This window comes from Marmota flaviventris, chromosome 8, assembly GCF_047511675.1.
Source record: "Marmota flaviventris isolate mMarFla1 chromosome 8, mMarFla1.hap1, whole genome shotgun sequence".
NCBI classification, from domain to species: domain Eukaryota; kingdom Metazoa; phylum Chordata; class Mammalia; order Rodentia; family Sciuridae; genus Marmota; species Marmota flaviventris.
In genome coordinates this window covers 26,433,250-26,445,603 of record NC_092505.1, presented here as the reverse complement: position 1 = coordinate 26,445,603, position 12,354 = coordinate 26,433,250, and the positions used below count along the sequence as shown (strand labels likewise).

General features: G+C 34.4%; 1 protein-coding gene across 4 annotated transcripts in view; it reads right to left on the bottom strand.

The window, feature by feature from the left end:
- Nrip1 (nuclear receptor interacting protein 1) overlaps positions 1-12,354 on the bottom strand; it is a 156,216-nt gene that overhangs the window by 106,967 nt on the left and 36,895 nt on the right. For 3 of the 4 annotated variants that reach the window (XR_011708305.1, XM_071615125.1, XM_071615124.1), the window contains one exon: positions 10,293-10,410. The exons of the other annotated variant lie outside the window; for it this stretch is intronic. The gene's annotated coding sequence lies outside the window, so the exon portion shown is untranslated. The remainder of the gene's footprint in view (positions 1-10,292; positions 10,411-12,354) is intronic. 4 annotated transcript variants of the gene reach the window in all.

Below are 12,354 nucleotides of genomic sequence, written 5' to 3'. Positions count from 1 at the left end.
GTGTTTATGGACATGTTTCATCATGCCCAAGAAACTCACACATGTTCAGAAACAACTTTCTTAAAAGTTTATTTTAAATTAAAATGGCTTTTTTTCCCCCTTGGAAAAAAGCTTTGTCTTCTATACCAATTCTTTGAAAACTCAGAAACCTGAATGATATGTGATGTAATTTCTAATGAGGCTGGGCCAAACAGGTCTACTAGACATATAAATCACCAACTGGTTAAAGTGAAGAAGAGGAGATAAAGAAGAACTTTACTCATCATCCCCCCCACCCCCCACACACACATTATAAATAAATCACAGTTGCCAGGGGGAAAATGTGTCTGTAATTCCTAGTTCCTAAGTAAATTCTAAATTTTCAGGAGATAAATGTTATGGGGAGAAAACTTCTCCATTAAGTTTATCTGAGAATTCGATTTATAAATTATGTTTCACCCTGGTAAAAACCGGGCATTTGTAAAAATTGTCTTAAGCTTACAATGCCACCCTTTAAAGTCAGACATAAATACATGAAAGAAATGGCAAGCAGACAGGAATGAAGGAGTTAATGCCTTTAGAATTCAGTTTCCATCATACATGGGTGACTATCTCTTTAAATAATTTAAATCCTCTCCATCAACTACAAAGCTGTTTTGAAGCCATTTAGCTTTGTTCTTTACATGTGTTCTAATTAAGAAATGACCTTGTCATCACACACACCAGAAATCCGGGATTATTTCCTACAGCAAAAATGCACAAAGCCCCCAAAAAAAGAAAAAGAGGGAAGGGGTAAAAAAAGACTTTTTCCTCAGTTCCTCACTAAGGGAAGTTGTTGGTTGGCTGAACCGCTGAAGCAGTTTCACTGCATAATTTTTTTTGTTGTTGAATGTCACAGGGCGGGTTAGTGTGACCTTGAGCTGCATCAGCAGCACAGCAAGGGTCGAGATGCCTGCAGGCGCCCTTGTACTGGATTTGCAAGACAAAAACCTTCAAACTGGCTGAAGGACATCTTAAATCTCTTCAAAGGTTTTCCCGAACTAATCTGGGCTGCTCTTAGCAGGATCTGTGCCAGTGTGAGAAGCAAAATTAAAAACAAGGTCTTTGACAGGATGTTGTCTCCTCTTAACCCTTCCCAAGCAGAACAGAACAAATTACAAGCATTTGGGGGAGATGGTTTACCTAGAAGCATTCTTTCATAACAAATTATGTAAGCAAGCAATCACAAAGGATGAGGCAGCTATTAGTTCTCAAAAGTAAACAACCCTTCCATTATGCTTATTAAAGAATTCAGGTTGAATTTTTTTCTTAACCATATTTTAGAGTAGTGAATGTGAAACTTAGAGCTCTATTTGTATCTTTTAGATCTGTAGCAAAGTGACAGGTTAAGACTAAGGAAATACTCCTATAAACATTAATTTCTAGAATTCATTTAAAAAATAAGCTTTTAGCTGGTAAAATCATGAATTTCCTACATATTGCATATAATTTACTAAAATCACAAGTAAAATTATATCACATAATTACTAAATTTCCTATTCTTGATGAGATGGATATATAAGGTTGATAAAGGGAAAAAATGATCATAATATCAAAAGCAGACAGAAACTCCACAGAGTAAAGCAACCCCAGTCTTATTATGAAAAAAATCAGAATGAAATTATGTTTTTATAGTTCCAACCCATGGGCCAAGAGAAAGTATTACTGCCAGATTAAAGTTGTCATGGTTTGAATATGTTTTCCCAAAATTCACCAGTCAGAAATTTAATCTCAAATTTACATGTTAATGGTATTTGCAGGTGGGGCCTTAGAGAGATAATTTGGATTAGATAAGGTCAGGAGAGTGAGGCCCCCATAATGGCATTAGTTGCTTCCTAAGAAGAAGAGTAACTGGCTAGCAAGCTTGTTTTGCCACCTGATTCCCTCTACCATGTTACAATGCTGCAAGAGGCCCTCAGCAGATACTGAATAAATACCAGCACCATGCTTCTACATTTTGGTCTCTAGAATCATGCGTAAATAAACTTCTATTATTTATAAATTACCCAGCACTAGGCATTTTGTTATACTAACAGAAAATAGACTAAGACAAGGGTGTTTGATTCTTCCCTGGCAAGCCCTCAAAAATTAACTTAGTAGCTACAGTTGGGAAGTTTTAAAATAAAACAGTCCTAACTCTCAGAAATAGTCCAGTGAAACAAACAGTTATAATACTTAAAATGCAATATTCTAAAATCAGCGCGTCTCCATCTATAATATTAGTTTGCTACCATCAGAGGCAAAGTATATCATGAGTAGTTCTAAAGAGTAGTTAGTGTAAGATATGGAATTTATTAAGGTTCACTGGGTTACAAAATATTCCCCTTCAAAAAATAGAACAAATAAAGATTATGTTGAGTTTCAATCACTTTCACACACTTGAATTTATTTGGACATATTTTCCCAAATGGCACAGGAAAAGGGGTAGCATGAGAAATACGTAGTGGCTACATAATACATGAGCATGCATAGTTCATGTGATCTCTTCTTTAGTCACCAAGTAAAAGGACAAGAAGTATATATCGTGCTAACTGCTATGAATGGAGTATTTAAAAAGTGCTCTAGGAACACAGTAGGCTCTAACTAGGTTTTAGTTCATGTATGTATGTTCAGGTGGCAGTGAGTGATGGTTGAAGAGTAAGAGCTGGCCAGGCAGGAGAGAATGGCAGCTATTCTAAGCTATAGAAATAGCACTTACAGGACAGAAAAGAGCTGGAGTGATGAAGGAAGGCTGTCCAATGTGACTGCAGATTAGACTGGAAATACTACTGGAACCAAGGACTTTGAGTCAGGGCCATGCCGAGGAGCTGATCTTTATCTGGTGGGCAGTGAACGACTTATAAGTAATGATATGATTAAATGCATATTAAAAATAAAAACAGAAGCTGTGGGGTTGTTGATGGCTTAGAGAGGAGAAGAAATTGTGAACCAGTTAATGCAGAGAAGAAATCACATTTGAAATAAGGCAAGGGAAGGAAAGTTGAAGAAAAAGCTCTGAAACAAAGAAGGCTTGTTTGAATACTTATGAAGCAATTTGTTGGTGCTATTAAATGAGGTGTTATTTAACAAGGAAAGATGAAAATTATTAAAACAATTACCTCAAGTCTATATGTATAAAACATGGTTAAAATAATTTAATATAAAATTTTAAGAAAAATAATATTACTGTAGACGTACTTAACAGAGACAGAGTCATGTCTCATTTAAAATCTGAAGTCTGTACATCCTAAGTATCAATATTCATTAAGTATTAAGTGAGAGTTTTCTTAATAAGACAGCAACATTTACCTTTTCAGAATAGTATGAGGGCTATTTCCTTGGGCTATAACAGCAAGATGCCTGGCTTATGTTATAATATAGTCACTAGAGACAAGAGTTTTATCCAATGCTAATGAGAAAAAAATTAATTCAGCAAACATTTACTGAGCGCCTACTATGTTTAGGACACAGAATTAAATTATAAAAACTCCCAACATTTTGTGAGCACCAGGCTGCTAGATTATCACTTATAATGATACTAAGTCCTGAAATTCCAGCTCACACCATGACATCATCATGATAAAAAGACAAGGAATAAAAAGAGTTGTTAGTAAATCAAGTCTGACTAGCAGCCATCTTGGTTTTCCCATCCCGCTGACAGGTACACGATGCATTCCCAGAACTCTCAGGGAAGACCCAGTACCCATGTAATTTGAAGAGTCGTTAAATACCCTAGAGACTGACTGTCCTGCTAAGACCTCACAAAGAATTTAACAGAGTATCAGCCAAGGTAAAAGGGTAGAGAGTGACAAAGAACTGGAGTCACTAGGGCCAAGTAAATATCTGCCAGAGAGCAGACTGTACTCTCAGAAAAGGAGTGCCAGCATTGGGGATCAGGTTGAGGCAAGTGGAGGGGAAGGTCACACAAAGGAGAGAAGAAAAGAGTTGAAGGCAGACTTGAAGGGAAGCCTGTCATGCCCCCAAAAGAAAATATCAACTTCATTATGTAAAATCATTACAAAAATAACCAAAGCTCCAAAACCTCTGAAGTAAGGAGTCTCATCACAAAAGAAGGATTTAGAGCTCCTAAGTCATAAAAAGGGCTAGCACTTGAAAGCTAGGGTTACTGACAGAACATAACTAGGAATGACCTTACGAGTATCCACAAATAAAATGACTTCTCCTTGAGTAAGCAAAACCAACACTAGTAATAAGTTCCAGTACATTCTATGTATAGACATTAATAGAAAAGTGGGTAATATGATAAGGCTTGAAGATGTTAAAAAATATTACTAATCTACATACATAAAAGCTAGATTATTGAAATAAAAATATAGAAGATTCTGCTGACAATTAGAAAAAATGAATTGCTATAAAACAGCAAGTCTCAAAGTAAGGTCCTGGGACCCCAAAAGATTCCCACAATCCATTCAGGAGGCATAGGAGGTCAACAATAGAATATTAGAATACTAAAATGTTATCTGCTCTTTTGGTATCTTTCTTTCATGAGGGTACAGTGCAGTCATTCGGAGGTTATAAATGTGTCAAGCTTTGATGGCTAATGAAATGCATCCTTGTGCATTCTTGAATTTTTAAAAGTTTTTTCTCAGTTTAAATTTCTAAAACAATGTCAGGTAATGACTCTCATAAACAAAAACGCTCTTGGATCCTCCATGATTTAAGAATAAAACCCTGAGCTATATCCCCAGACCTTTTTAAAATTTTTGCTAATTTGCTAAAGCTGGCATAGAACTTGGCAATCCTCCTGCTTCAGCCTCTGGGTTGCTGGAATCACATTTCTCTGTCACTTCACTATATTACCTTCTATATTAAATTGGAACAAGAAAGTAAACATAACTACAGTTTAAGAATTGCTCTTGGTCTATTTAATAATCAAGAAGTATAATTTTGTTTGTCTTTAAACAATTGTCAATTTCATGAATTTCTACTATAACTATGCAAGATAATAAATGCTCTTAATACAGAAAAGTCCCCAGGATCCAGCTGAGGAAATAATTTTTTTTTTTTTGGTAATGGGGATTGAACCTGGGGGCTCTTTACCATCAAGGTTACCTCCCCACTCTTCCCCTCCCCACTCTCTGACATAATCTTGCTCAATTGTTGAGGGTCTTGGAGTTCCCTAATTTGCTGAGGCTGGCTGCAAACTTGCAATCCTCCTGCCTCAGCCTTCTGAGTCACTGCTATTAAAGGCATGTGCCACCATGCCCAACTAACCTTTCAAAAAGATTAGGTGGTTAAGGACAACTTGAAATAGCTTTCATTTTTGCACAGTCACTATTCTGAATTTACCATACAAGAAATAACAAATCTACAAATTTGTTAAAAGAAGCAGCTACAAGGGTAAGTGATAAACTAGCATTTAGTGGATTTAATAATATTGTCAGGAAAAAATACAATCAACAACATAGTGATATACTTCTTAAGCCAAGACATGAACAAAATGAAGAAAGCAAATGAAGCACAAATTTTTTAGGAAAAACATCAGGAGACAAGGCAGAAAACTGTTTTTAATGTATATACTGTACAAAGGTGGCATGTGAATTGACTGGAGGAACAATCAAGGTTTCACCAACTGAAAAAGAAGCTTTAGCATTCATTGGGGAATAATAAGAGGAAGCATGGCAGCATAGTTTGCTATTGAAACTTTTTGTAATCTCACAGGACTAAAATTTTCAGTAATTAGAAACTTTTATGGAATGTGACAAAGTAATTTGATGTCTGTTGAGTTTAATGAACAATTTGGACTTACATTCTATGTCTTTTGCTTAATTCCTAATCTGTCATAGATAGAGGGTTTTAAAAAGTACAGTAAAAGTGTACTTTTTAAAAAGTACAGTAAAAGTGTACTTTTTAAAAGTTACTAAAAATAATGAGTTACTAAAATAATGAAATGAAATAAGAACATGCAAACACAAATTGGACCTTCCTTTCAGGTTTACCACTGTTAAAGACCAGGATCTACGTAAGAAGTGAAAGTGAATAGTCAGTTTGATCAGCAAATTTTTAATTATTTAAATTATTGAATTTGAAACCATTCATGAAAGAGAAAAAAACATGAGTTGATAATGAAGGTATAGTAAGGATTTTCTACCCAAAATAGTAGTTAGATTAATTTAAATATTAGGTAACAGACTTAAGGAAAGTCCATTCTTTAAAGATACCAAATTGTGAAGAAATGCCAATCAGGTTAATGCTTCCCATTGTAACAGTAGGTTAGGATTGACTTAAGGAAGGCCTGTTGTCTATGTGCATTTTGCTATTGGAAGCATTACATCATTTTTGATTAGAGAAGTTACTCAAATAAATTGGACTTTTAGGAAAATCTGGTGGCTGTGAGATGTGGGCAAGGACATCAGTTAAGAGGAAATCACAAGGCTGTGAAATAAGACAGTTGGCTGTGAGAAAGGGAATTAGGAGGGGATGGAAGCAATGTTGGAAACTGACAACACTTGGTTTCAGCCAAGCATCCAGATTTTCTTACCAAGGTTGTCTACGAAGCCAGGGAAACACCAATGAGACAGCCAACTTGCTTTATGGCAATTAATTCCAACAGAGGTGACTTAATAAGATTAAGGATTGATCTTGATTTCTCTAGTACCATGGTCCCCCTGAAAACTTGAGTTAGAAGTTTAAATACTTACTAAAAAGTGCTATTTCTTAAACAAATAATTTTACACTGTCCAATTATCAGTGGTTTTCTTTCCACACTTTTATTCCCTTGTTAGTACGGAACAGTAAGATATTTTGAGAGAAAGACTCAACACATTCACGTAACTTTTGATATAGTATATTATTATAACTAGTCAATTTTACTCTTGTTAGTGTTAACCTCTTACTGTGACTAATTTATCATAGGTACATATGTATAGGAAACATAACTATAGGTATAGAATGCTGTATTATCTGTGGCTGTAGACAACCAGTGGGGGCTTGGATTGTATCCCATGTTCTTTGAGAAATATTTTCTAAAGTGTGGGGAAAGCATTTCCGTGAGTTCATTTACTTGACTTTACCAATGTGGCAACACAACTGTTAAAACCAGTTGAGTCACTGGTTATTTTTTATCTTTATATAGACAGATAACTCTATGTGGAACATAAGTTTTAACACTCAAGATATTTGTTAAAATAGTTATCAACAGGCTGGGCACAGCGGTGCACGCCTGTAATCCCAGCAGTTTGGGAGGCTGTGGCAGGAGGATCAAAGCCAGCCTCAGCAACAATGAGACATTAAGCAACTCAGTAAGATTCTGTCTCTAAATAAAATACAAAATAGGGCTGGGGATCTGGCTCAATGGTTGAGTGTCCCTGAGTTCAATCCCTGGTACCCACCTCACCCCCCCCCCACCAAAAAAAAAGTTATCAACAATACAAACAAGCTAGGAAAAAAAAAAAAAAAGTATTATAAAGAATTCTCTGCCACGTGTGGTGGTGCATGTCTGTATTCAGGATCACAAATTTAAGGCCAGCCTCAGGAACTTAGCCAGGCCCTAAGCAACTTAGTGAGACCCTGTCTTAAAATATAAAACACAAAGGGTTGGGGATGTAGCTCAGTGGTAGAGTGCCCCTGGGTTAAATCTCCATTACCGCCCCCCCCCCCCAAGGAATTCTTCCCAGTGAAAACTTATGGCACATAACCATAAAAACTCCTTTCAGTGGGAAAAAAAATCATTATATTCAAGAGTTTCAGCTAAACTGATTCATGGTCAATTATCTAATTCTACCCAACATATTCACTTCTTTTTTGTCATTAATTTTTGTCAACATTGGCTAATAAATATTATACACTGAAACAAAGAGAGCACTAAAAAATATGAAAATAAAATAAAGGGTAGAATTATTTTGTTAGTTACTAGACAGGTAACTATTTCTTTCAAGGGGAGCTAACAAGGAGCAAGGGAAATCTGGCTACCCATGATACTCAAAAGCTATGTAAACACTTCATGTTTTATATGGCTTGTAATATTCATTAACCAAATTCTTTTCTTTTTCTCCCCCCAACCCTCCCCTATGTTCTCTCACTCAAAAGGATATTACTGTTCTTAAAAATGAGTGTTTTTAGAGTGTGACAATACAATAAACTATAAAAAAAACTCATAAAACACATTAGTTCAAAGTCTTCAATTTGTCATAACCAGTCTACCAGATCCTACTTTTGGGGACATAGTTCACTGAATATTAAAAAACCCACTGAAGACATATTTGCCCCAACATCTTCCATGCTTATTTGAACATGGGCTCCTCATTCAAAATGAGGAACCGTTTAACAAAATTCGTTTTACAAAAAATACACTTGACATATTCATAGCTTTTAAAATCTTGAAAAATTTTGAATATACATAAAGCATATAGAAAAATCAATTCATTTTTATGTCTTAAACAATCCTTTTTATCTAGAAGAAATATCTAAATTGGATTATTTTCTAAGAGCAACTCATTGGCTATATATCTTTCCTGGATGACTATCTATGATTTATTTATCCAACCATCACTAAGTGATTGTTAGTTACCATTCTGGTTATTTGGTAAAACAAAGGTAATTACAAATTAAGAACAAACTAATTATATCGACTCATGGGAATGCATGCTGTTATAATGTTCACTTTAACAAATTTAAAGTTAAGAAAGGAGATTAATATTCACTATGTTTCATCAAATATATAAAGCAGGGGCTGGGGTTGTGACTCAGCAATAGAACACTCGCCTAGCACGTGTGAGGCGCTGGGTTCAATCCTCAGCACCACATAACAATAAATAAAATAAAGATATTGTGTCCAACTACAACTAAAATATATATATATGAGAAGCAGATTTCAGACTATCAGCAAGTCATTAATGCATAATTATACTCCAATCAATGAACCTGTAGTATTTACAAATATAAATCTAGTTGATGTAAGTTCCGACTTAGAGGAAAAAATACAGGAAAATGTGAAAAGCAAATACCAACCAAATAATTACTAGTAGATTTAGGCAGTCTTTTTAAAAATAATATTTTAAAAACTTTTCTGGTGAAATTATAAGATGATATAAGCATTAAGGAAAGCAATTAAAATAACTTCATAGGTAGGCATAGTGGTACATACCTATAATCCCAGCAATTTGGGAGGCTGACAGGAGGATAACAAGTTCAAAGCCAGTGTCAGCAACTTATTGAGGCCCTAAGCAATTTAGTGAGACCCCATCTCAAAATAAAAAATAAAAAGGACTGGGGATGTAGCTCAGTACTTAAGCACTCCTGGATTCAATCCTCGGTACCACAAAACAAAACAAACAAAACCCACAAATTTATTATTGGGTTTTCTGAATTTAATCAGGATAGTTCAGGATAGTAATGAAAAGGGGAGCTTTGTCACTGGACAAGCATATTATGGCTACAGGTGAAGAACAAATTGGATTCAAAGTTACCATCCCCTTTTTGAAACATCATGGTCAACTAAAACAGTGAATTTTAGGATGCTGTATACTGTTATCTCTTTTCTGATCAAAGTCTTCAGTTAGCTGGTTAAAAGGTAACTCTGCACAAGTAATTATGGGAACATAAACAACCACTATCCCTTTTCCCCCGATTGACATGAATTGCTTCTGCCCAGGAATAAAAAGCATTAAGGTTCAAGAATGTAAAATCTGACAAATTTATTTAAGTTGTAGCTACACTAGAAAACGGGCGTGTTAATCTGAGTAGAATTAACTACTCACTCATCTCTAGTTCACTGCCCACCTACTTGTGCTAATTCAATTGCTTTATCATTTCCCAGAACTGCCTTTTAAGAGGTAACCACTTTACATAATTCTAAAAGTAATCACACACCTACACTACAATGAATCCACAATAATAAAACAAGTTTCTTTTTTCCTCGAAACAATAATTAACTTTTTATCTGAAACCAGATTTCTATTTCAGGTTTTATATTGACTATCCATCTTCTGTGGATTTGGTAAAAACAAATTAAGTATCATCAACACAAATACCATTTCTTCTTTCAAGCTCCAAAATCCCTCTCTCCAGTAGTAATTCACTCACTGAATTCTCATGAATATATTTTTATTGCATTTAACCTCCTTTACTCTTGATTACCTTTATTTATTTTCATTTATTCTTTCTTTGTAAGTTCCTTAAAGGTAGGATTTTAACCACATTTCCTAGTGAAGTACTTCACAGAGATAAAGCACATATCTGGTGATTTTAAGCTAATGTACAACTAAGGAAAAAATATGTAAAGCATATTAAAGTCGTAATGTTAAGCCCCATGGACTCTTGAAAAATACTCTCACCGTTTGTCTCCAAGGTTTGAGCCTCTGCTTTCTGAGAAAGGAAATCAAGAAGGCTGTTGAAAAGCAGCTCTGATGTCATCTGGAGCCTTCTCAGGTCCTCCTTCAGTCAACTGTGTATCTTAAGAAGAGGGAAAAGATAGTTTGGAAACTATTCTACACCAGATTCAGGAATATCTTTTGTGAAGTTCAGTAAACTCTTCTTGTTCAAGTTCAATGCAGAAGGAGCCATTTGACAGAAAAATATAAATTACTTATGAACATTAGTTCATCAAAGGAGAGCAAAAGATCCTTGCTTTTCAGATAACATGTTTACTTAATTAATAAATGTTTATAGTTCCTAGGTTCTGCATACTAACCTTGATTAATTTCAAATTTCTAAGAGTGTTCTGTTAAATCAATTCAATTGTTACATTCAAAAAATCCTTAATCCGTCATAAATATATATTTTTTTTTAAAAAAGGAAGAAAAAAAGACCTATAGTTTCCCTCATATTTTTTCAGTTTCAAAATACCAGCAATGGAACAGGGCATGGTAGTATACAGTGCTAGTTAGCTGGGAGGCTGAAGCTGGAGGATCACATTAAGCCCAAGAATTCCAGACATGCCTGGGAGACAGCATGGAACCCAGTGTCAAAAAAAAAAAAAAAAAAAAAAAAACCACCAAGAAAGAAAAGAGAAAAGTATCAATAACCAACAGTATACCTTTTCCAACACAAAATCTGGTTAGAAATATTAAATGCCTTATGCCTTATATCTGTACAAAGACATACTCCAATATCTGAAGTAAATCTATTGTATTTTAATAGCTAAAAATTGGAAATATGTATGCCCACTAATAGGCAAAGAATTATGGCATATCCATACAATGTAATTTTACTATTCCACAACAATATACTATGCTATATTAATGATAATAAAAACATGGATGATTCTTAAAGTAATTATCCTTAGTGCAAGAAACCAGACAAGAAGATACATACCCTCTGCAATTCTGTTTGCATAAAATTCTAGAAAATGCAAATTAATCTATTGTAAAAGAAAATAGATCTGTGGTTTTGCCTGAAGAAGGGAGGTACAAGGGGGGGGGGATCAGAAATATGTGCTGTTTTAAATTGTGGTGTTGGTTTCATGGATGTGCATATGTCAAAAATTATCCAGTTTTATACCATAAACATGAGCAGCTTATTGTACGTCAATTACACCTCAATAAAGCAATAAAAACATGGATCAAATGCCTTAAAATGTTTTATGTTCCTTGATATAGCAAAAGCAATTCCAAGTCTATCATTTATCCAAATAAAAGAAAACAAGAAGAAAAAGAAAAAGAGCTTACTACAGCATTACACACCTATGATCCCAGTGATTCAAGAAGCTGAGGAAGGCGGACCACAAGTTTGAGACCAGCCTCAGAAAATCAGTGAGGTCCTAAGCAACTGAGTGAGACCCTGCCTCAAAAACAAACAAAAACAATAATACTGAAAATATGTAGAAATATTTAGCTATAAAGATGTTCATTATGGGGCTGGGGATGTTCATTATGGGGCTGGGTTAGCACGCTCGCCTGGGTTCGATCCTCAGCACCACATAAAAATAAAATAAAGATGTTGTGTTCACCGAAAACTGAAAAATAAATATTAAAAAAATTCTCTCTCTCTTCTCTCTCTCTCTCTTTAAAAAAAAAAAAAAAGGATGTTCATTATGTACAGCATTTCTAATCGCAAAAAATCAGAAATATCATTAAATGTCAAAGTAAAAAACAATTAAACTAATAAATAAGTAAATCATGGAATATTATTACATCATGAGATACTATGTAGTCATTAAAACATAGAAGAATATTGTTAGATTAAATGATATACATAAAGTGATTAAAATAGGAAACAATATAGTTTCAGCATTGTTGAAATTATTTTAAAATTATACAAAATAAATTCAGTGATTATTTATGCATTTAGAAATATTTTCATTCATTTGATTTATAGTTTCTAATTCTTTTGCAATAAGCATGTATTGGTTTTCTAACAAAAGAAATTAAAGAATGAGAACAGCAATAATCTAAAAGT